Here is a 23,362-nt window from a genome sequence, read left to right on the forward strand (position 1 = left end):
GTTAATGCAAGGCTAAGAACTTGTTAGACCATTTTACTAAAATACTTCCCACCATAGTCAATCAAGTCCCTCAAATTGACACTGTCACCCAAATTAAATCAATACTTCTTTGCAAGAGTGGAATAAGTATTCCATCTAATAACCAGCTTATTGGAGATTTGCAGTGCTGGCTACTGTGAACAAAAGGCATTTCTCAATTATTTACATTTAACCCTACATTATGCCCATCTCTGTATCAATTGCACTCAGATAAAATGTGAGCATCTAATTGAATTCTGGTTTGGATCGCCTATGACATATCTATCTATAGCAATTTCCCAGGAGGAAAAGACCATCAATCAAAGCGGTGGTTATAGAAAACACTTATCAAGCACTTTTTACACGGCAGACTCTGGGCTTGAGTCATAGTGCAAGCAGGCTATCTGTGCCTTGCTTGTATCATGTGTCAACTAAGCTGGTCAGGCTGGTCCCCTACGAGGCTGGTCAGGCATACTTGGTGGGGGGTGGATATTTCTAGAGTATTTTAACCTTCTGGCCTCCTAGCCATCCTGTATGTACACAACATAAGTGGTGCACATAAACTCAGGAAGTCACATACACACACACACACACACACCATTGCACGCTTACGCCAGTCCCAACATACTGTACAGACAAAGCAATGCTAAGCTTGAGGAGAAAAAGGCCCTGAGCCGACAGAACCGCAACCATCGGATTACTGTCCAAATCTTATCCAGTGTCCGTACACTCCAGCAGAGCACCTCACGCTGGAGTTTTCCAAAATGCCATATTGAGTTTGGCATAGTGGCACGTGCCTGGAATCCTGGCACTGGAGAGTTCAAAGCCAGTCTAAACTACAGAGAGATAACGAAACAAAGAAACAAACAAAAACCAAACCAGTAACACAGCCTAAATTTACCCTTCCAACATCCCGTAAATGACGTGTCAGCAACCTCTTCTTAAGATTAAAGAGTAGAAGTGGGAAGGTATGGGTGTAAAGACTGTGGTGTCTTGTGTCTTAAGAAATTATACAGCAATTCTGTGATAATCTGACAGCAATCGAAAAGATACAAATGCGTGGTAATCAGGACTGTGCCTGACGCAAGCAGAACGGTGCCACCTAACAACACCCTGTCTCTCCTGTCGCTGGCTCACTGCTTGGACACCCCTCCCAGTGACGAATATGCTAGTAAGGAGGTTTGCATTCGTGTGCTTCTACCATAGCCATTTCTCAATAAATTTCTCTGACTCCTCTCGTAAGTGCAATTCATTATCTCTCACTTTTAAAAAAATCGCCTTCGTCCCTCCTGAAGGGATGTCACATAGGAGACGACCCTTCCTATGCAAAACCACAAATAGCAATGGCTCAGACGATAAGAAGCCATGTAATCAGATAACAGGACACGAAATGCAGCAGGGCAGACGTAAGGCATGATGGGTACGTTAACGTCTTCAAAAGGAATATTTTACAAAGCAAAAAGATCGAGTTTTACTACAGCGTTTGAGACAGGTCCCAGCTTGCACACAATTTATCACTGATTTCTTCATTTCGTTGCTTTAAACGTGCTTTTAGGACATGCTGGGCAACTAGTAAAAACCGTATACAATGCAAACAATGTTTTAGATAAGTTTTATTGACTTAATGCTCGGATAATAAAATTATAACAATCAGCGTTATTCTGATCTATTGCGATTTTTACTTTCACTTTGTTGTCATGGACCCGGAGCATGGCAGGATGGAATGTGATGCTGCTGCCACCTCAAGGTCACTCCCTGGAAATGAGGTGGCTCGCTTCAACCTACACACACTCACGCATATAACTAACCAAGGACTTTATGGATGGAAAGACCGCTTTGCAGGCACGTCACGGTAAATCTAAACTTTTATCTGCAATGAAACCCTGGGTTTTCGATGCAGTTTCCGGTGAAAACACATTCCAGAAACGCCAGTGTGCGCTGTGAATGCCAGGACCAGGAAGAAAAGAGCTGTCGGGTCACAGTCTGTGCAAAGAAACATCGGGAGAGCAAACAGAATAGTCATCTGTGCATAGTTGCCACGTTGGGGTGGCTCAATCCAGATGCAGCGGCTTCTTTTAAAAAAATGCCACGTAAGTGTGCTTCTTTTTTTATAAAGCCTCCTTGGCTCTTTCCTTATCTCCAGTCTTCTCTGTTGGTGACCTCTATGCATTTGACACTTCCCCGTTTGTATTTTTCTGAAGTAACCCTCCTACCAGCAAAGGAAATAGCAAAGCACTAGCTCTCTCATGGAAACCCAAGTTATTTGATTTTGTTTTGTGTTTTGTTTTGCTTTTTAATTTAGACTTTACTTGTATTTGTGTGGGCATGTGCAACGAGTGCAGATGCCTTCAGAGGTCACAAGAGGGGGCGTTGGATTCCTCCCCCACAGCCGGAGCTCCAAGTGGTTGTGAGCCACCTAACAAGGATGCTAGGAACCAAACTCAAGCCCTCCGCCAGAGCCATGTGAACTAGTTCTAAGCCCCGGGAGCCATCTTTCCAGTCGCAAGTCTGAAGTTTTGTTAAACAGGCTATCAGAGATCAACTTTGGATAACACTAGTGTTGCAAGATGAAACTGTAAATCAGGGGAAGAAAGGAAATCAGAAATAAAAGAAATGTGTCCATATGATTTTTTCCAAATTTTAAAACGCATATGCCTTCTAACCAGGAACCCCCTGTTCTAGCAATGCATTCTTCCAGCACATTGTACATATGTCTCAAGACGCATCTGCAGGGTAACTCACCACAGCAAGGGACGGACAACCAAGTAAGAGTCCTTCGACACAAGACTTGTAAAGGATGATGAAGCCATAAATGAGATTCTGCAGTCAGCAAGGGAGCTCTGTGCATACCAATATGGCACCATTTCCCAAATATATGGCTGAGTAAGGCGGGGGCGGGGGAGGGCAATCTGTAAACCAGTGTGTATGTGTAGCATGTGTGTATTTACAAAGAGTCTCTGAAAAAAATACAATAAATCATTAGCAATGGTTCCTTTGTAGAGGGGCTGGTAGTGAGTATAAGGGGGACCTCTGTGTCACCGGGTGTCCATTTCTGTCTTGAATTTTATCCTCGGTATGCTTATTAATGACTGAGAATGTGTAAATAAAAATAAAACCTTTAGAAAACTACATTGGATTGCAATTCATCATGGAAGTCAATAGCTGTGAAGAAAAGACAAGGCTTGGAAGTGGGGAAAGGGAGGCGAGTCATAGGGACCAAGAGAAGGAAAGACTGCCGGACAGGAGTGGAGTCTTCTGGAAGCACTGTGTTCCGAACCAGCCTGAACCCACGTTCCCTCCCAGTCTCCCCACTTCCCCCCATCTCCTCTGATTCGCCATCCATTTCCCTTCTAGTCATCCACCCGCATTTCAACTTCTCTGAGTCCGTGCGCTCTGCCTGCCTCTGAGGAGCCTCCATCTCCACCAGGAGGCTCAGCGCCAGCCCTCCTGCTCCTGGTGCCAGTACATGGCCGCGCTTGCCAGGTACACACTTCGTGCACCCTGGACGTACAAAGAGTGTGAAGGAACGGCATGAAGATTAACAGCCCCATCTGCCATCCGCCCTCTACTGGAACTCAAAGTAGTCTGCGGAGTTGTCTGCGCGTCGCTTCTTCCATAAGAAGCCACAGCCATGAACTTATCCTCCCATTGAGCGAACAGGCGGCCAGCATTGCAGGAGGACGCACCCACCGGGGAGGTTGAGAAATCTAGAGAAATGAAATGCCACAAACTTGGGACTCGCGGCGTTATGCACGGATTCTGAAATGTCTCCCACATTTTTTAAGTTTTGGTCCCTAGCTAGCAGTGCTATTTTGGGAGGTTCTGGATAGGAGGTGGGGCCTGGCTGGAGGAGAGCAGGCCCTTGGGAGGTATATTTATCCTCTCCCTCCCCCCACCTTCTTCCTGTCCTTCCTTCCCTCCCTCCTCCCCCCCCCCCCCCCCCTCTCCTCTTCCTGTCAGCCCCCATTAGAACAGCTATCCTCCACCACAAGCTCCCCCAGCCATAGTGTCCCTGTTCAGGTGCAAGGAACTAGGCAACCATGAGTAGAATGCTCCGAAACCATGAGCCCAAATGAGTCCTTGTCCCTGGTTCCCATTAGGCATTTTGGTCGCCGTGACACAAAGGGAACTAGTACACGCACTCTCACAAACGAACCCGGGGTCACAGCAAGCTAATTAGATGTCTGCGTTGGAGATCTCTGCGGAGGAGCCAAGGCCCATCAGCAAGGATGAGAAGAGGGAGGAGGGAGGCCAAGCTCCTGGCTTCATGCCTTGACTGGGTTTCCTTTCCTCTTTTATTGTTATTTTATTTTTATTATCATTGACCCATCTATAACTCCCTTCCACGGTATATCACCAAGTGAAGGCAAAATTACAGTCGGCATTTTGTACTAACCCAAAGCCCGCCAAACGTCCATCTGAACACTTTCGTAAGTCATGGGGAAGCAGCATTTCATAAGCACATACACTTCTGCTACCCAGCTCTCCCACACACGCACGGATTGATTCTCTTTCGTTACTAATTTAAAATGCTACAACTCGAAGTCATCCCAGCACTAACCCAGTGGGTATTTTACAAATTTCACCCACTTTAAAAACAGGCATTATTTTCACTACATTTGGAGGTTATTGGAAAAGCTAGACGCAGAGGCTGGAGAGATGACTAAGTGGTTAAGGGCACATTTTGCTCTTGCGGAGGACCCAAATTTGGTTCCCAGCACCTAGACCAGGTAACCTTCTGCAACTCCAGCTCCAGGGGGAATCTGATGCTCCCTTCTGGACGGTAAGGGCACTGCACACTCATGTACAAACACACACACACACACACACACACACACAAACTATTAAAAAGAAAAATGAACCTAAGGCCTAGCAGGCAAGGGCCTTACTGACCCAAGGTTGGCTCCCAGCACCCACACTGGGCAGTTAACAATCACCTATAACTTCAGTCCAGAGGATCTGGTGCCCTCTTCTGGTCTCCGTAGGCACCTGCATGCATATGATACACATATGTAGACTCAGACAAACACACACATACACATAAAATAGTTAACAAATAACTTTTAAAGTTAGAAGTGAACGAGTAAAGCATTTGCTTTGCCTTACGGGGTGCCATGGCAGGTTTTTCTCCCATATGGAAATCTATTAGTTTTCTTACACCCTCCAGAGAAGATTAACAAGCTAAACCCTGCCACACCCTATGTCCTAGATAGCTTTAACTGTCAACTTGATACGGCCTAGGGCCGCCTGAGAAGAGAGTCTCAACTGAAGCATCACCCAGATTAGATAAACCCGTGGGCATGTCTGTTGGGAGCATATCTTGATTTTTAATTAATACAGTGGGCCCAGCCCACTGGGCTCAGCATCACGCCCTAGCCAGGTGGCTCTGGGCTATTATAAGAAAGCTAGCTAAGCGTGAACCTGTGACCGTCAGCAAACAGCCTCTTCTGTGGTCCCTTGCGTATGCCTTTGTGAAATGAGATACTTGGCGGGAGATGATGCTGTGTGGACTGGCAAGACTGTCCGCCTTCGGATCCCTGTTTGCAGTCTCTCTCACTCTGCTTCATCCAGTGATGGACCGGATCCCGTAAGCTGAAATAAAATCTCCCCCTAGCCTAAGCTGCTCTTGTTCAGAGTGTTCTGTGAGAGCGACAGAAAGGAAACTTCCAGAAGCGAAGGAGGTGCGGAAACTGGGCCAAGACAGGCCGGCTGAATCCAGGGAGAGGCTAGGTGCTCCAGTGGTCCTGGACACACCACCTGACGGACAGACAGCTCTCACCCTACGACATAAATTCTGAGATAAACAATGAAAGGATAGGAGAACAGAGCAATGAAATTTTCCAAAGTTTAAATCAAGCCTGTGCCCAGCCAAAGACAGAAAATAAATTCCCTTCCTCCCTCTTTATTTCCTTTCTCCTTTCCTTCCTTCTCTTTCTTCTTTCTTTCCTCTTTACTTCCCTTCTTCCTTCCTTTCTTTTCAAAATGCACATGAATTAAGGGACTATTTCAAAAGCATTTTTGCCTCCACATCCACTCTTCTCTTTCCTCATAAAATTCTGTGATCCCCAACGTACGAGTGGCGACATCTAAAAATATCCCCACCTGAGCAGGTGGTCCAGACCTGGTTCTGAAAGGGCGCTCTAGAAATCTGAGTCCTGAGGAAGATGTAAGGTTTGTCATCAGAGGTGAAGAAGGGGCAGAATCTGTCTCTAAAGCCATAGCTGGAGCCTCAGAGAACTGACCCCTGAGCACAGCAAGCAAGCATGGTGAGCATAGAATGATCACCCCTAGGAGAGAAGAAAGGGGGAGCTAGGGGTAAAAAGATGCCTGAAGACAGTGAGTGCCTGGGGGGGGGGGGAATTCTCTATAAGGGAAGAACTGAGGAAACTTTATGGTGAGCAGCTGGCTTGGTGACCAAGTCTCTGACCTGACATCTGCCATAATTGCCATTGGCTATCACCAACCTGATGTGACATCTCCCTGCCCACTGCATCCCAGCACCGTGGCAAAGTGGATCGGACAGTCCTTCTACAACATCATTGGTGTGCCAGGGTTTCAAAGATTTTTATTCCACGTTTAAGACGTTTACAGGAAATCTTCAGGCAGTCGAGCAGAGGAGCTCAGGCTGCCTTTCATCTGGCTGGAAGCCAGCCACTTGGAGGGTGGCTTTAATTCCTGGGATATGGAGTCACACAGTCAGGAAGCAGCCCTGACCCCAATAAGGTCAGTGCTGTGGCCAACTACCCTGGGCTCAATTTAGAGACATAACTATAGCAACGACTGTGCCCAATCGGTTATTAGAGGAGATTTATTGACGGATATGCTTGAATAGCAGGGCCATTAATTGCAATTACCAGACAAGACACTTTGCTCATCTTGGGGGACTGAATGCCAAAATGCCCTAACAACTTTAAAATCCCATTTGCTCCTGGGCTCTCCTCTGGTCTCACAGTTTGCTCCAGATTCCCAGTCCCGGGGGCTGGAGAAGCGGGCAGAGATGGAAGAGAGAAGAGAGAAAGGGGGCATCACTTGAGATGGCACCACCTGAAAAAGACAGCAAGAACTCGGTGCTGGAGCAGGAGCTTAAGAATTTCATGCAGTCCCTACGTGACCCCTCACAAAGAGAAGGCACAAGTGGTCCCTTCCACTCCCCACCCTCTGGGTCCCACCAACTTTGCTCATCCCAAGCATCCCAAGTCTGGAAAGTCATCTCTGGGTTCCATACTTCCGGTTTACCTCAAGGTGGTCTCCCCTGAATACCCTCTCCTGTAGCTCTACAGGGTCTTTCTATGTAGCCTGGCTGTTCTGGAACTCACTATGTAGACCAGGCTGGCCCCAGACTCACAAAAATTTGCCTGCCTCTGCTTCCCAAGTGCTTAAAGGCGTGTGTCAGCACACCCGGCATTCTTGTACCTTCTTCCTATTTCTTCTTAGCACTGAAGGTGTACGGTGCATTGGTCTGTCTGCTCGCTGGCCTCTTCCTATGTCCCTGGTAAGACTCAGGTCCATGAGAGCAGAGATTCGCTCTGCTCTTTCTACTGTTGAACTGTGAGTGCCAGACACAACACCCACCACACAGTCCACACTCAAGAAATAGTTATTGCCGGGCGGTGGTGGCGCACGCCTTTAATCCCAGCGCTCGGGAGGCAGAGGCAGGTGGATCTCTGTGAGTTCGAGACCAGCCTGGTCTACAAGAGCTAGTTCCAGGACAGGCTCCAAAGCCGCAGAGAAACCCTGTCTCGAAAAACCAAAAAAAAAAAAAAAAAGAAAGAAAGAAATAGTTATTAAGGGCCAATGAGGTGGCTCAGTGGGTAGAAGTGTTAACACGCAGGCATTATGGCCTAGGTTCAATCCCTGCATCCCACAAGGTAGAAGTGAACCAATTCCAGAGAGTTGTCCTCTAGCCTATACATACACATGGTGGCATGCATGTGCCTAATTTTACACACACACACACACACACGTGCGCGCACACACACCCATGAATAAGTATTTGTTGAAAGTCACGCATGTCATCTCAGCACTCAAGAGGTCCCAAGGCAGAAGGACTATGTGTTCAAGGCTATGGTGTACATATAAACGTACATCCACTCACATAAAATAAAATGAAGAAAACTAATTTAAAAAGTAAAATAATTATTTTTAAAAATGTACTGTCTTGGGGGCTGAAGAGATAGCCCAATGGTTAAAAGCATGAATTGCACTTCCTGAGTTTGCTCCCCAGCACCCATGCTGAGTGGATTGCCATCACCTGTAACTCCAGAAACAGGACATCTGACAACCTCTTCTGGCCTCCTCAGACACCTCACACATGTGACATACAAATACACACAAATACACACCATGTAAGGACAGCTCTTGGTAATTTCTTCTTTACAGGAAAATCATCAAAATTGTACTTAGAATGAAGTTAATAAGGTGACAATGGTTTAGGAGTCTTTCAAAAGAGAGTTGAATACGGTTCTTCCACCCAACGCTGTGGGAAGGCAAACCCCACTCCTTGAACTATCTGCCAAGGGTCTGGACTAGAAGAATTCTTAAATAACCGACATGGGCATTTCACAGATGCAAAAGGGCTGTACCAAGCAATCCTTTATCCTTTGTCTTGCTGCTAACGAGCAGGAGGATCTTGGATGAATGAGGTGACTCAAGAAACTGGAACTTCCCAGACACAACACTGAGGACCACTTTCTAAATTAGGGTAAGTATTGCTATGATGAAACTCATAACCGAATCCTCAGATTAGCAGGATGGGAAGGAGTTGACACTGATCTATAAGACACACGTAAACTAGAGCCATGGGTTTGTTTTTGAATGTGAACAAGGAGAATAAGACATGAGTCGTGGGTAAGGCATCAACCTGGTCAGAAAGGTCAAGGAAGGCTCCCCTGAGAAATACTTGTTTTGTTAAGACTAAAAGACTGAGAGAAGCCCTCTGGAGAACAGGGAAGGAAGCATCTAGAAAGATGAAACACTTCACGGGGAAGGGCAGTGGTTGTCTTAGTTGTAGTTTCTATTGCTGTGAAGAGACACCGTGACCACGGCAATTCTTTTTTTCCTAACTTTTTACTGATTCTTTGTGGATTTCACATCATGCCTCCTGATCCCATGTACCTCCCTGTCCCCTTTGCTTCCAACCTCTGCCTTGCAACCTCCCCCTTCCAAAAAAAAATTTTAAAGTAAAACCAAAAAAATCATAAAACAAACAAAAAAAAGCCTGGTGGTGGTGGCACACGCCTTTAATCCCAGCACTCAGGAGGCAGAAGCAAGAGGATCTCTGTGAGTTCAAAGCCAGCCTGGTCTACAAAGTGAGTTCCAGGATAGGCTCCAAAGCTACACAGAGAAACCCTGTCATAAAAATATAATAATAATAATAATAATAATAATAATAATAATAATAATAATAATAAAAACCTCAGCATGGAAGTTGTCGTGTGGCCCAGTGAGTCACACTGCATACCCTTTAGGCTATACATTACTTGTAAGTGTTCATTGCTGTAAGTCATTGGTCTGGTTCGAGGCCTCTGGCTTTTTCTACACTACTGATGCTGGGCCCTGACTGGGACTCCTCTTGGATATCCTGTTGTTGCCCTGTGTCATGGAGATCCTACAGCTTTGGATCTGCAGGTCTGGCCCCTTCACATGCTCCAGCAGTTCAGAGATGAGGTGGATGTTGGAGTGGAACAATTCAGAGTCCTGGTTTTGGTGTTGGGAGGTAGCTGGGTTGGTCAGATGGCCAGCTTTCCCTCGTCCTTACTACCCAGGTGGGCTCTCCAGCACTGCCCCGGCTAGCTCACCCAATGTAGCAGACAACAAGGAGCAGGCCCAGTTCTCCTGCTCTCACACCCTCAGGTCTGGCTCACATCCACACTCACACCACCAGGACAAGCTCTAATGCTTTGCCCAGGAGAAGTGCAGGGCCTGCTCTCCAGACTGCAGCACTTGGTAAGGGGCAGGACCAGCTCTTCTCTTCTCGTGTCCCTGAAGCCAGCTCTCCCGCCTGTCACAGGTAGCAAAGGGTGGGAGGAGGGCATATTTTCTTTGCCCTTGCCACCCCATGGCATACCAGGGAAGGGGCAGGGGAGCTCTCCTGCTCTCACACCCACAGGCCTGGCTCACCTGCACCCCCACCAACAGGGACAACTCTATTGTGTTACTCAGGCAAGGTGCCATGCCTGCTCTCCTGGACCATAGCAACTCTTATAAAGAAAAGCATTTAACTGGGGCTGGCTTATAGTGTCAGAGGTTTCTTCCAACATCATCATGGCGGCATACAGGCAGACATGCTGGAGAAGGAGCTGCTCTACATCTTGATCCAAAGGCAGTGGAAGCAACTGTGCGGCACACTGAATAGATCCTGAGCATAGAAGAACTCAAACCCCACCCCCATAGTGACACACTTCCTCTGACAAGGGCACACCTACTCCAACAAGGTCACGCCTCCTAATAGTGCCACTCCCAATGGGGGCCATTTTCTTTCAAACCACCACGGGCAGACATGATGGAGTTAAGACTGGGGCAGCACCAGAGACATCAGGCTGGATCTCAAAGGATGCCATTTGGAGATGCTTAGATTGAAGGATTATTGCTGCCATTGCTGTCCTCCAAAAGCCCACATATGGGGAAGCAGTGGAGCCTTTGTAGCTGGAGAGGAATGCAATGGTAAGAAATGGGGTGACAGCACGTCCTCTTCAGGTAGTAGCCCCCCAAGTCCCCCTTCTTGATTCTCTCCACTTCTCAGTCACCACAAGGCCAATAGTTCTGCCCTGTCACATGCTCCTGCCGCAATGTCCTGTTTGGCTGCAGGACCAAAGCAACAGGGTCAGATGACCAAGTAAGCAAAACTTGAGTTGATCTCAGACATTTGCGACAGTAATAGAAAGCTTATCATAGACTAACACACTTATCCCATAGGTGAAATCAACAGCTTGCTGGGAGTCAGATCTGTGCGTTCTATTTGCTGTAGTAGGAAACTGGAAAATAGACTAAGGAGATCACAAAGAAAGGTCAACAATAAGGAGTTAAATGAAAAGCATTCCATAGTCCTCTTAAAATAAACAGAAAAGAGGGATGGAGATGGCTCATAACTTAAGAGCTCTTCCAGAGGACTACAGGTCATTTCCTAGCACCCACACCAGGCAGCTCACAGTCGCATGCAACTTCAGCTCCAGGTGAGTATCTGTCGCCCTCTTCTGGCCTCCACAGGCACCTGCACTCACACATGCACATACCCACACAAGACATACGCATATACACATAACTTAAAAATAAAATCAAGGGAAATCAGAAGCATTCAGGGAACACATCCTGGCCTAGTTAGGTCAGGCTTAGTCACCCACCCCTAACTGCAGGGCTTACAAATGAGTGGGAAATGAACCTCAAAGCACATTAGCACCAAGCGTCGATTCAGTCACCCAAGGAACTGGACTCCACTTTACGTTATCCCCTTAACTAACACAAAGAAAGACAATGGGGTAGCTGTGTTTCTTGCGCTGATGCCACTATTACGAGGCATCAATATAGCAGAGTGCTAATTTTAATCTGCACAGAGATCACAAAATATTCCTGTTGGGAGGAACCTTAAACAGCATCTGAGTATTTGTGCATTTCCCCAGCATACTCGCAAATGCTTTCATGAATATTTTGTGTCTTATTAACATGCATGTTTGAAACAGTTTTTAAAGTTTTTTGCAAGTTTATTTATTTTCCTTTTATGTGTATTAGTATTTTGCCTCTTGTGTACCACATGTGCATTACATGGTATACACAGAGGTCAGAAGAGGGTGTAAGATCCCTAGAATTGAAGTTGCGTACAGTCGTGAGCCACCATGTGGGGGCCGGAAATTGAACCCAGATCCTCAGAAGGAGCAGTCAGTGCTTTTCACCAGTGAGCCATCTCTCCAGCCCATGTTTGGAACAATTTAAATAAACTGTATATTTTTTCATGGACTGGGCCTATGTGTGTGTGCTTCCAAGCCTTCCTTACTCACATGATGCACATGCACGCGCGTACGCGTGCACACACACACACAGAGTGTACCCAGAAGGTGCTCAATAGATGCTATTAGCTGACTGACTTACAGACAATAAACCAAAAACTGATAATGAACCTAATGGTCAGTGCCACACAATGGAGAGATTGATCTTACTCCCATTTAGAAGAATCTGATTCTTAAAAAGCAATAGGCTACTTCTAGCTTAGTGATGGAGTGCTCAACCAGAAAGCACAAGGCCCTGGGTTCAAGGCCCAGGATTGCAAATAACAGCAAAAGAAGAAGAGACTAATATGAACTTCCAAAACATGTTCTACAGGCTCCTCAAAGAACAGAGAGAGAGAGAGAGAGAGAGAGAGAGAGAGAGAGAGAGAGAGAGAGAGAGAGAGAGAGAGAGAGAGAGAATCTAGAAGCCAAGGCTTGGCCCCTTTCCACACAGGGAAGATAGGTCCTTCCATCTGGCAGGATGGACTTGGATCAAACAGAATTCAAAGTGTGCCATGTGGCTGACTTACAGGTCAAAGGGAAATAAGAACAGTAAGCAATGTGGGGCATGCTGTCACTGCAGAGAGGGAGCCGTGTTCTTAGGTGACAGCTGAGGCCACTGCCACTTGCCTTTCATTGATCCCTGAGTGTCACCGTGGCTACCGACCAAGTTCATGTGCTCTGAGCTGACATCCGACGCATCGTAGATGTGCTCGTGTCCTCACTTTCCCAAACAGAGAACAGACATCTTGGATGAAACCTGGAGAAACCAACCCCTAGATGTCATTGTTGCTGATGAAATATCAAATCTGGAGCCTTCGAACATTTAAATCTGAAGAGAAAGCAGCGTGGATCCGGGGAAGCCACTTAAATCATGTAAATTCTATTCGCTTTCAACACGTCAGCGTCAGTCCAAAGGCTTCCGGACGTCTTAACCAAATGCATCTAAGCTGCAGGGTGTTAGGGTACAACTCGGTTGCCAAGAAAATCCATCCGTAGGAACAATAGGCCGGGCCCCACATGATCATACGTGGCCTGGCTCTGAAGCTTGCTGAGGATAGTGGCTGGGTGACCCTACCCACTTCTCCTCTGTGTGTCCACTGAGGTCTGTGTCTGTCTGTCACTGGTGTGCACTACCCACTAAAGCGTCCTGCCCAGAGCACGCCAAAGGAGCAGCGGGGCTGACCAACGCTCAGCTCCACTCCCTGTTCCCAATCAGCCATTAAAGAAAGTTCAGGGTCTCCTTCATGGTGCCCCTTCACTCCGGGTCACCCTTCTCTGACTCTTTTACAAATATACTATTTATTGATTGCTTTCCACCAATCAGTCACATCAGTGCCTCATATATATTATGTCCTTTAAACTGTTTTAGGCTGTATGTGTTTTTATCCGCATATATGGACGTTCGCCATGTGCTTATAGCAGCCAAGGAGGCCAGGAGAGGGTGCTGGATCCCGTGAACTGGAGTTATAAACAGGTGTGAGCTACCATGTGGGTGCTGGGAATTGAACCCCATTCCTCTGGGAAAACAGCCAGTGCTCTTAATTGCTGAGCCATTTCTCCAACCCCCTTTAAACTTTTAACACTGAGTATCACAGTCACCATGTCATAACATAAGGCACAGAGGGGTTGAGTAATACACTGGGTCTCAGAGCTAGCAGATGCTAGAAGGTTCTGACACTAGAGCAGAACCCAGTCCGCAAGTGGGCTCTTAGGACTCTCAAGCCATCACTAAGACAGACTCCTAGGTCCCTAACTGACTGACGGCTTTGTTCTCTATCCTAAACCAACCCTCACCCAGAAAACTTCCTTTGAGCCTGGTATTAGTTCACTGAGAACTATGCAGCCTAGGCTGGCCTCAAACTCTGCAATCCTCCTGCCTCACTCCCCCAATGGTTCTTCTCACAGACGTGCCCTACCACACCCAGATCCGAAAGGCGGTGGCTGCCAAGTGGCCTCCTCTAGCCAATCCACGCCTAGGAGCGCCTAGGAGCGTGTCTCCTGAGTGAAACCACTGCCTCCTTCCATCGCCGACTCTCCTCGGCCAAAGGAAATATCAATGAACAAGACTGGCAAGCTCCTGGATCCCAGGGGGAACTCAGTCCCACCAGAGCTGACAGATGCTGAGGCAGCAGCGGCACCTGTGACTAATGAGGGACCAGCTCACATACAAATGTGGGAAAAAGCGTGGCAGAGCCCCAGGCACGGAGCCTCCACCTGCAAAGCCCCCCTGAGATGGTTTCCACCTGGTTCAGCTCCAACTCCAAGATGCCTTTCCAGCTGCCTCGTTGTCCCCCACATCGAGTCCTGCGTGCCACTCAGAAGACCCTCCAGCATCCGGGTAGTTGTTCTGCATCACATCACACAATTCTGTATTCACGATGGCCTGTTGCCTTCACAAAGGTTTTTAATTCTACTTCATGTGTATGGCTGTATTTCTGCATTCCTGTGCACCGTGTGCATGCTGTGTCCATCGAGGCCAGAAGAAAGCATGGGATCCCGTGGGGCCATAGACAATTGCGAACCACCATGTGGGTGCTGAGAATTTATTCCGGGTCCTCTCTAAGAGCAACAAGGGCTCCTAACAGCTGAGCCATCTCACCTGTCCCTGAGATGATGGCCTAGTTTTGAGGCTTCTTGCTACCAAGAGCTGACCACAAGGTCATCCCTAAAGGTGACTCTGAGACAGGAGCTGAAGGAAAACGGCAGATCAGCCAGATGAATGTCACAGGAGCCTAGTCACCTCTTCACAAAAGCCTAAAGCGATCCACGTGCCTGGAGCTGAACAAGCCACACTCAGCTCAGGATGCACTGCAGCAGGGCCCTCCTACCTGTGCCATCACTTGTGATAAGGCCAGAAAAGGCATGGAAACTGTGCCCTGGGCTTTCTCTGGCACTACATGGCTTTCTCGTCCCTTCCCCAATGTTCCCCAGGCTTGCTTTTTCGTGGTATATGAAGAAATAAAAGCTAAGCTCCTAAAGGTTACTTGCTATCTCTGATTATTTAGTGTGTGGGTGTGGATGTGTGGGTGTGTGTGTGTGCATGTATGTGTGTTGGTGTTGTCGTTGTTGTGAGTCTTTGGTTTGGTTTGGTTTTCAATACTGGAGATTGAACCTGGAGCCTCCCAAAAGCTAAGCAAGCATTCCACCACTGAACTATATCCCCAACCCACCCTCTTCTCCCACGATTTTGTTTTGTTTTGATTTCAATTTTTGAGACAAAAGTCTCACTAGGTGGTCCAAGTTGGCCTTGAACTTGCCATCCTCTTGCCTCAGCCTTCTGAGTACCTGGGATTACAGGCCTGCACCACCTGGCCTGATTATCCATTTGATGATGTCTTCTTTACTGTAAGACTGGGTTTCACTATGTAGCCCAGGCTGGCCTTGAGTTTACAGTCCTCCACTTCAGCTCCTTCCAAGAGCCAGAAATACTGGCATCTACCTCCACACCAGCTTTCTTAGTCGCTGGAAGAAGGAAGAATCGGAACGCTATGCTGGCAGCTGCTGCGGCTGCCTCCACCGCCGCTGGCTCCTCCTAGTCTATCACGTCAGGAAGAGCTGTCAAAATAACAAATGACATATTTTGAAGTCCAGGATTACCCCTCAGCTAGACTTCCTTGGCATGATAGGCAGTTACCTCTCCTGTTCGTGTCTTTCTTCATCTCCTGCTTTTCATTTCCTTCCTCTGCCGCGCTCATCAATAAAGGCCCCTGCTTTAAGGAAAGCACTCCTTCGGGAAGAAGTCGCAGTGTCCCATTACAACCCTCCCAGGAAGGAAGCAGATGCTATTACATGTCACCAGGGTTGGGGGCCTAGCCAAGAGCTCTCGCCCGCTCTCAGCTGGGCTCCTACCTGGCTTCCTAGTCAGATAAAGTGGCAAGAGGAGACAGTCCTTTTGGAGACCTCAAAATCTCATTTCCATTCCCCTTGCAGAGAAGAGAGTGGTTTTATTGACAGAGACGACTGAAAATTGCTTAAAAATTGCCAATAACCAGTCTGCACTGAGGCAGAGAGACAGTCTGGCTGAGGCTTGCTCCCTGCTCCAGCGGGCGGCCGTGCTCTGCCTCTTTTTGCTGCAGCCCAAGTCTAAGGCACATCCAGACTCGCCTGCACGGAGCCTCCTGTCGGCCTCAGAAGCTGCCCCCCTGCTGAGGTTTCCTGGACCCCACCACACAGCCTCGTGCATTCAGGGAACTGCTGCCAGAAACCAAACTCCTGGACTGATTCAAGGACCCCAAGGTCACGCCTGTGCATTGGGCTAACAGGACAAGGGAAATGGCTCACTTCCCACTGGAGTGCCTGGTGGCAAAACTGCACATCCACATCCAAGATAAGCCACTAGATGTCACTACCATAGATTTTTCTTTTTCTTTTCTTTTTTTTTTTTTTTTTTTTTTTTTTTTTTTTTTTTTTTTTTTTTTTTTTTTTTTTTTTTTTTTTTTTTTTTTTTTTTTTTTTTTTTTGCCTCGAACTCATCCTCCTTCCTTGCCACCTTCCTGGTACCTTGAACTCATCCTTCTTCTACATCACCACCCTGGTACTGGAGGACTTACAGGGGTGTGTACCACTACAAAGTAACTTTTTCTTTCTTTCTTTCTTTCTTTCTTTCTTCTTCTTCTTCTTCTTCTTCTTCTTCTTCTTCTTCTTCTTCTTCTTCTTCTTCTTCTTCTTCTTCTTCTTCATGCTAGGAATAGAACCAGGACATTGTCCAGTGAGGCCATTCTCACCCTAAATTCATGTCCTTCTGCCCAGATCCTAGAAACAGATCCTCTAGGCAAGGAGCGCTCTAGACTAAATTCCCCCTCAGCCTCAATGGCGCAACCTCTGTGCTTATGATGACTGTGTTCCCCGGGGACATTTTTCTAAGTGAGTCAGGATGGAAGCAGCTGAGCTGAAACTTAAGCCAGATCCACATCCGCAAAAGCAAACACCAGCTGTCGCAATAGGCCTCTCTGGCCATTCTCCTCTTCTTCCTGCCCATAAATGATTGCTGCACATTCTTCCACTTTCTTTAGAACCTCAGAGGAAACAAGTTAAGGGGCTGGAGAGATGACTCAGTGGTTAAGAGCACTGGCTGAGGAGTGTTCTTGCAGAGAACCCAGGTTCAGATCCCAGCACCTACCTGGTGATTCACAAACATCTCTAGTTCCCGTTTCAGGGGACCAGATGCCCTCTTCTGGCCTCTGTAGGCACTAGGCATGCATATGATACACAGACATACAAGCAGGCAAAACACTCATACACATAAAATAAAAATAAGAAATTCCTTTAAGAAAAATTAAAGCCAGGCATGCTGACTTGCACCTGTCATTCCAACGCAACCAAGGAGAGTGAGGCAAGAGGTCAAGAGTTCAAGGTCAGCTTGGGCAGCATCCTGTCTCAAGGGAGAAAAAAGGAGGTACGGACAGAAGGGCCTCACAACACTAGAGATTCTGTGCCTCTTATTTATTTGTGGTTTTTGTGCATTGTGTATGCGTACCATGTGTATGTGTCTTATGTATGTCAACATTAATGAGGACACACATGTGCCATGGCACAGGTTCAGATGTCAGAGGACACCTTAGGTGTTGGCTGCTGCCTTCCATCTCATCCGAGACAGGGTCCCTCATTGGCCTGTGACATTCTGGAGGTTCTCCTGTTTCTGTCTCCCACCCTCTCCTAGGAGTGCTGGGAACTGCAGACACTCACACTAGGTGTCCAGCTTTTCATGGGTTCTGGGGATTCAAACTCGGGTCCTTGCACTTGCACAGAAAACACTTTTAACCCACTGAGCTAGCTTCCTGCCTCCAGTACCAGCGATTTCAGATGCCAATATACTGCATTAGTCCCAAGGGTCGGCGGCTCTTACGGAGAATGAATGACAGGTGGATAATTTACGATGGTTCTCAAGACCTGAACTATAATTATGAAGTATTTCTAGGTATATATTCAGGATGCAAAGTGTACAGAATCCAGAACTAATGTTAATTTATTACTGACAGCTAGATATATGATAATATATCATGTCTTTTAATCGTACATTCCTTCTGACTTACATCGAGCAAACTTTTCATTCATTAATAAAGTCAAGACTTGCCATTACTCTTCATGATGAAGCTCCATTTTGAACCCAGAGGACCTCCTGTAATTAAACTCTGTACCTCCACAGACTAGACATTCACAGCTTAGAGAAAGGATAAATTGAACTTCTGGTTTTACAAGAGAGGTGAAAACGTCAGAAAGACGGAGCCCACCTGCTCGCAAAGTCAGAGGGGATTGCTGACACCAAACGGTGTCCTTCGCCCTCCATGGCAACGGCTGCCTCTCCTACACTCTCCTTTTTTTCTGTGTCTGGTATGGGGATTACATATTTGAGATAGGCTGACTTTGAACTCATCATGATCCTCCTGCCTCTGCCTTCTGATTAGCTGAGATTACAACGATCTTTTATTTTTAAAAATAATTTTTAAAGATTAATTTTTATTGTATATGTATGAATTTTACCTGTATGTGTAAGAGTACCTCATACATGCCAGGTGCTGTCAGGGGCCAAAGAGATCATCCAATCCCCTGGAACTACAGTTACAGGCACTTGTGAGCCACCATGTTGGTGCTGGGAACCAAACCTGGGTCCTCTAGAAGAGCAGCAAATACTTTTAAACATGAGACATCTCTTCAGGCCCAATCTTCCATATTTTTCTGAGACAATATATTTATTTTAAGATCACAATATTAAAAAATATATATACCAGTCAGATGACTGGGTGGCAAATCTCTGTGATCTCAGCAGCTGAGAAGCTGAAGCAGAAAAATCAGGCCCAGGCCAGACACTAACTCAAATAGACAGACAGACAGACAGACAGACAGACAGACAGACAGACAGACAGACATATAGATAATAAAAAAAATTCTTAATTACTGTATTTCTTATACAGTCCTCTTGCCTCATTCAATTCCCTGCACTGTTCAAAAGACTTACATGGCTAATCCTTCTCCAGGAAAACTAATCTAAATTTATTTTACCAAAGACAAGATGTTCTTCAGATATACCATAGCTTGAAAGACTTGTGTTTATTTATTGCACGTGTATGTGCTTGTTCATGCGTGTAGTCACACACATCATGGCACATGTGTAGAGGTTAAAGAACAATATTCAGGTATGGGTTCTATGCCCTTCTACCATGTTATTCAGGTCAGCAGCCTAGGCAACAGGCACCTTTGGGCCATCTCACCCATCCAGAAACAAGACTTTCTCAGGGTCCAACTGCTCGGGTGTCTCATTCAGTTTCTGGCCAGTTACCAACTTGCCACGTCTTTTGCGTCCCCAAATTTTAATAGTGGGCTGATTTAAGCTGTATCAGACTTTACGGTCACTTTAGAAGATACAGACCCATGATACTTGCAGGAGTGAAACCTTTAACCTTATCAGCTAATTAAGGACCCCAAAGTAGAATAATGAGGTGTGTGGAGACAGGGACTTGGTTATCAGGGTCATCGCTCATCTGAGAACAGAATCAGATCTCATTGAACAAGTACTAGATAATTGACTAAGCAAGTTCCCTATCTGGAACATGAAATCTTGCTACAGCTGGTTCATTAAATCATGATAAAAAAACATTCTGGGGTAGGTGCAAGATGCTGGGAGTTTATTGAGATGTCCGCAAGCTCAGTGGAACGATGCCTGGATCTTTGCATCCCTTCAACCCTAAAAAACATTTGCTGCAATCTTTCTGTAGAGGTTTTTATGTTGTTGTTGTTGTTGCTGTTGTTTGTGTTTGTGTTTTGTTTTGTTTTGTTTTTAGAAAAAGTCGTATTAAGCAGAACTGAAAATGCAGGCCTTTAATATAAGCTCCTCAGAAATAGAGTCAGGAGAATGGAAGATTCCAGGTCAGCCTGGGTTACAGACAAGAGTTCAAGGCTGGCCTGGGTAATTCCTTGAGACCCAATCTCAAATTAAAAAGTGAAAGGGGACCTGGGAGCATAGCTAAGTGGCAGGACACCTGGCTAGCAGGCATGAAGCCTTGGATTCCAGCCCCAGCACTACAAAAGTGGGGGGTGGGAGGGTGTGTGTGTGTTTAGATATTTACACGGGTGCATGTACATATATGTGTGTATATACATGTATATATGCAATTGCTGAAGTTTTGTGTCACAGGGTTTTTGAAGTTGTCTGCATTTTCAATCAGATTCTGTATTCCATTCCTTAGTACTAGTTGGTTTCTATTCCTATGATAAAACCAACTTGGGGAGAATAGGGTTGATTTGGTTGATCTGTTACAGTATATCATTAGAGAAGCAAGGACAGGAACTAAATCAGACACCACAGAGGAACACTGCTTACTGGCTTTCTCCCAACTGATTGTTCAGGCTGCTTTCTTACAGAACTCAGGACCACCTGCCCTGATATGGCACTGCTCACAATGAGCCGGGCCCTCCCCATCGACCATCAATCGAAAATGCCCCCACAGACTTGCCTACAGGCCAACCTAACTGACACATTTTCTCCATTATTAGCTCCTCATCCCAGATATGTCAAGTAATCAAAAACAAACAAACAAATGAATAAACAAACCAACCAACAAACAGCACACCCTTCTCTCCTAATTCTACCCACCTACCCCCAAGAAGGTGTGAGTCTCCGCATTATTTCCTGATTATTTTATTAACATTCCTTTCCACCTGGAATGGTTTATTCCTCTGCCTCTTCCAGTTGCTTCCATGATACCTTGGTAGTCGCTAGGCATGCTGTAGTAACAAAGCTCCCAGAGCTCAGGGAATGGTGACCCTCAGATCTGTATGCAGTGAATCAGCTAGGCCCACTGTCACCCTGTGATACAGACTGACAGGGTATCTCCCATCTATCTCAAAAACTGCCAGTCACCAAGACCGTAGAGGGCATTGCACTGGCAGCTTGAAGTTCCAATATCGGGGTGACTCACTCTTCACACACCTCATTGACTCACATCAGTCACAGGCCACACCCCCAAGCCACTAGGCCTGGAAGTTTGATTTAACTGTGCCGAAGACAAACAATGGCAAGCAGTGGATCCCAGGAACTTCAGACAAAGTCGCATCGGGTCATCTCACTTTCCTCAGAAGTCTTCGGTTTCCTCTGGGTGGTACTTTCTGTGTTTGGGATTGGGATGCGCATGGGCCTGGCACTGGATTCGGAACCCAGGGCCTTGTGTGCTCTAGGCAGGCACCACCTCTGATCTGCAGCCACCGTCCGCCTCGCTAACACATTTGTGCTCTGCCCCTTGACCCATGAAATCCTTGATTTCTTTTGTATCAACTTTCAGATCCATGGATATCACAGTAGACATCGGCACTTACAACCTTAAGGAGTTTTTTTTTGGGGGGGGGGGGGGGTTTTCTTTCTTTCTTTCTTTCTTTGTCAATAACACCAGGGAAGGAAAAGGGAAGTGGTGAGGGGAGCAAAGGGGAAGGGAAATGATTGAGGAAGAGATGGAGAAGGGGGAGAGGGAGGGAAGGGAAAGGTAGAGAGGTAGGGGAAGAGGTGGGGAACAGAAGGGAAAGAAGGGAAGGGATGACATTTTCTTATTTGTCACTTGTTTCCCTCTTTCATGCTTCCCTCTCTGGGGCCGACCCCATTTTTTTCCTCCTTCTGCCCTTCCGTGCTGATAACCTGCCACCGAGCTCCCCCTCAAACCACTCAACCCTTTATTTTTGCTTTTTCACTGTTTGGTCCAAATGGTGAAGGAGTCTGGGAACCAACAGACAGAATTCTAACTTCTTTGGTTTTCTAACTCTCAAAGGCTGGTGACCTGTTCTCAAAGATTTGCTTTTATCATTTTGAATGTATGTTTGGGGAGAAGTATGTGCAAGTGAGTGCAGGTTGCCAGATTGCCCTGGAGCAGGGGATGCAGGTGACTGTGCCTGGCCTGGGTGCTGAGAACCAAGAGGTCCTTCTAGAAGAGTAGAAGGCACTCCTAACCATTCAGCCATCTCTGCAACCCCCGCTGGAGAATTTTTATCCAGAGATACAGTAAATACGGTGGCAGCCACACCTCAACTCTAGTATGTTCTTAGACTGCTATTTTAAGACATGTTACATTTGTTTATGCTGTGAAACATTTGGTTAATGATACAAAGATGTGTTGCATTTCTTTTATGTTGCATTTGCTTAACTCTGTGAAGCTGTTATTACTTTGCCTACTTAAAACACCAGATTGGTCTAATAAAGAGCTGAATGGCCAATAGCAAGGCAGGAGAAGGGATGGGGGGGGGGGGGTTGGCAGGCAGGGAGAATGGATAGAAGGAAAAATTTGGGAGAAAGGAGGAAGAGCAAGAGCTCAAGGATTGAAAAGGGAGAGAGCCAGCCACTCAGTTACACAGCCAGCCGTGGAGTAAGAGTGAAAGTAAGATATACAGAAGGGGGGGGGAGAGAAAAAGGCCAGAGGCAAAAGATAGACGGGATAATTTAAGAAAAGCTGGCTAGCAACAAGCCAAGCTAAGACTGGGCATTTATAAGTAATAATAAGCCTCTGTATGTGTATTTATTTGGGAGCTGGGTGGCGGCCCCCACAAAGAGTAAAGAGTAGAAACAACCAACAACACCAGGACACATTTTTTGCACGTATTTTGGGTCTTCCTCTCATTTGGTAACTGATGACTTCAAAAGCCAAAATGCTTGACATGGTTTCTAAATAGATGAGGAAACACCCCAAAGATGCCTCCCCTCTCAAGCCCGCTGAGCCATCCCCAGAATTCTCTCCAACTGCCTTCCTCGTGTGCACGACTGTCCACTGAGTGCAGACCCTCCTGGCTCGCTCGCTCCTGCTGTCCCCTAACTGCCTGTTTATTCCAGGCTTGGAAGCTTCGCTCCCTTTACATTTCATGATATCAGCACGGGGCCCACGAAGGCTTGTTACAGTGCAATGCGTACTTCATGAAACAGATCCCAACAGCAAACCGAATGGCTCACAAGCTCACCAAAGCTCCCACAACCCCAGAAAATCTTTCAATAATGTCAAGATGGCTCAGCAAGTGAAGGAAGTTTCAGCCAAGCCGGACAACCTGAGTTCAATCCTCTGAACCCACACGGTAGAAGAAGTCAACTCCTGACCTCCACACACAGGCTGTGGGACACTCACACACAAATAAATAAATGCAATTTTTTCTCATTTTAAACTTTTTTTTAAAGGAAAAGTATTTTCAAGCAAAGAGAGTCCCCAGAGCCAGTGCTGCCAGACGCCTGAGCAGCACACGGTTAGGACCCTCTACATTTTCTTCATACAGAGCCTCAAAGACAATAGTTCCAAGCAGAGCCTGGCACAGTGGGGGCACAGCTACACTCCTGGCTACCCTGGAGGACTGAGGCAGGAGGATCACAACTTCAAGATCTGCCTGGGTTACATAAGGAATAA

This window comes from Arvicola amphibius, chromosome 8, assembly GCF_903992535.2.
Source record: "Arvicola amphibius chromosome 8, mArvAmp1.2, whole genome shotgun sequence".
Classification (NCBI taxonomy): Eukaryota; Metazoa; Chordata; class Mammalia; order Rodentia; family Cricetidae; genus Arvicola; species Arvicola amphibius.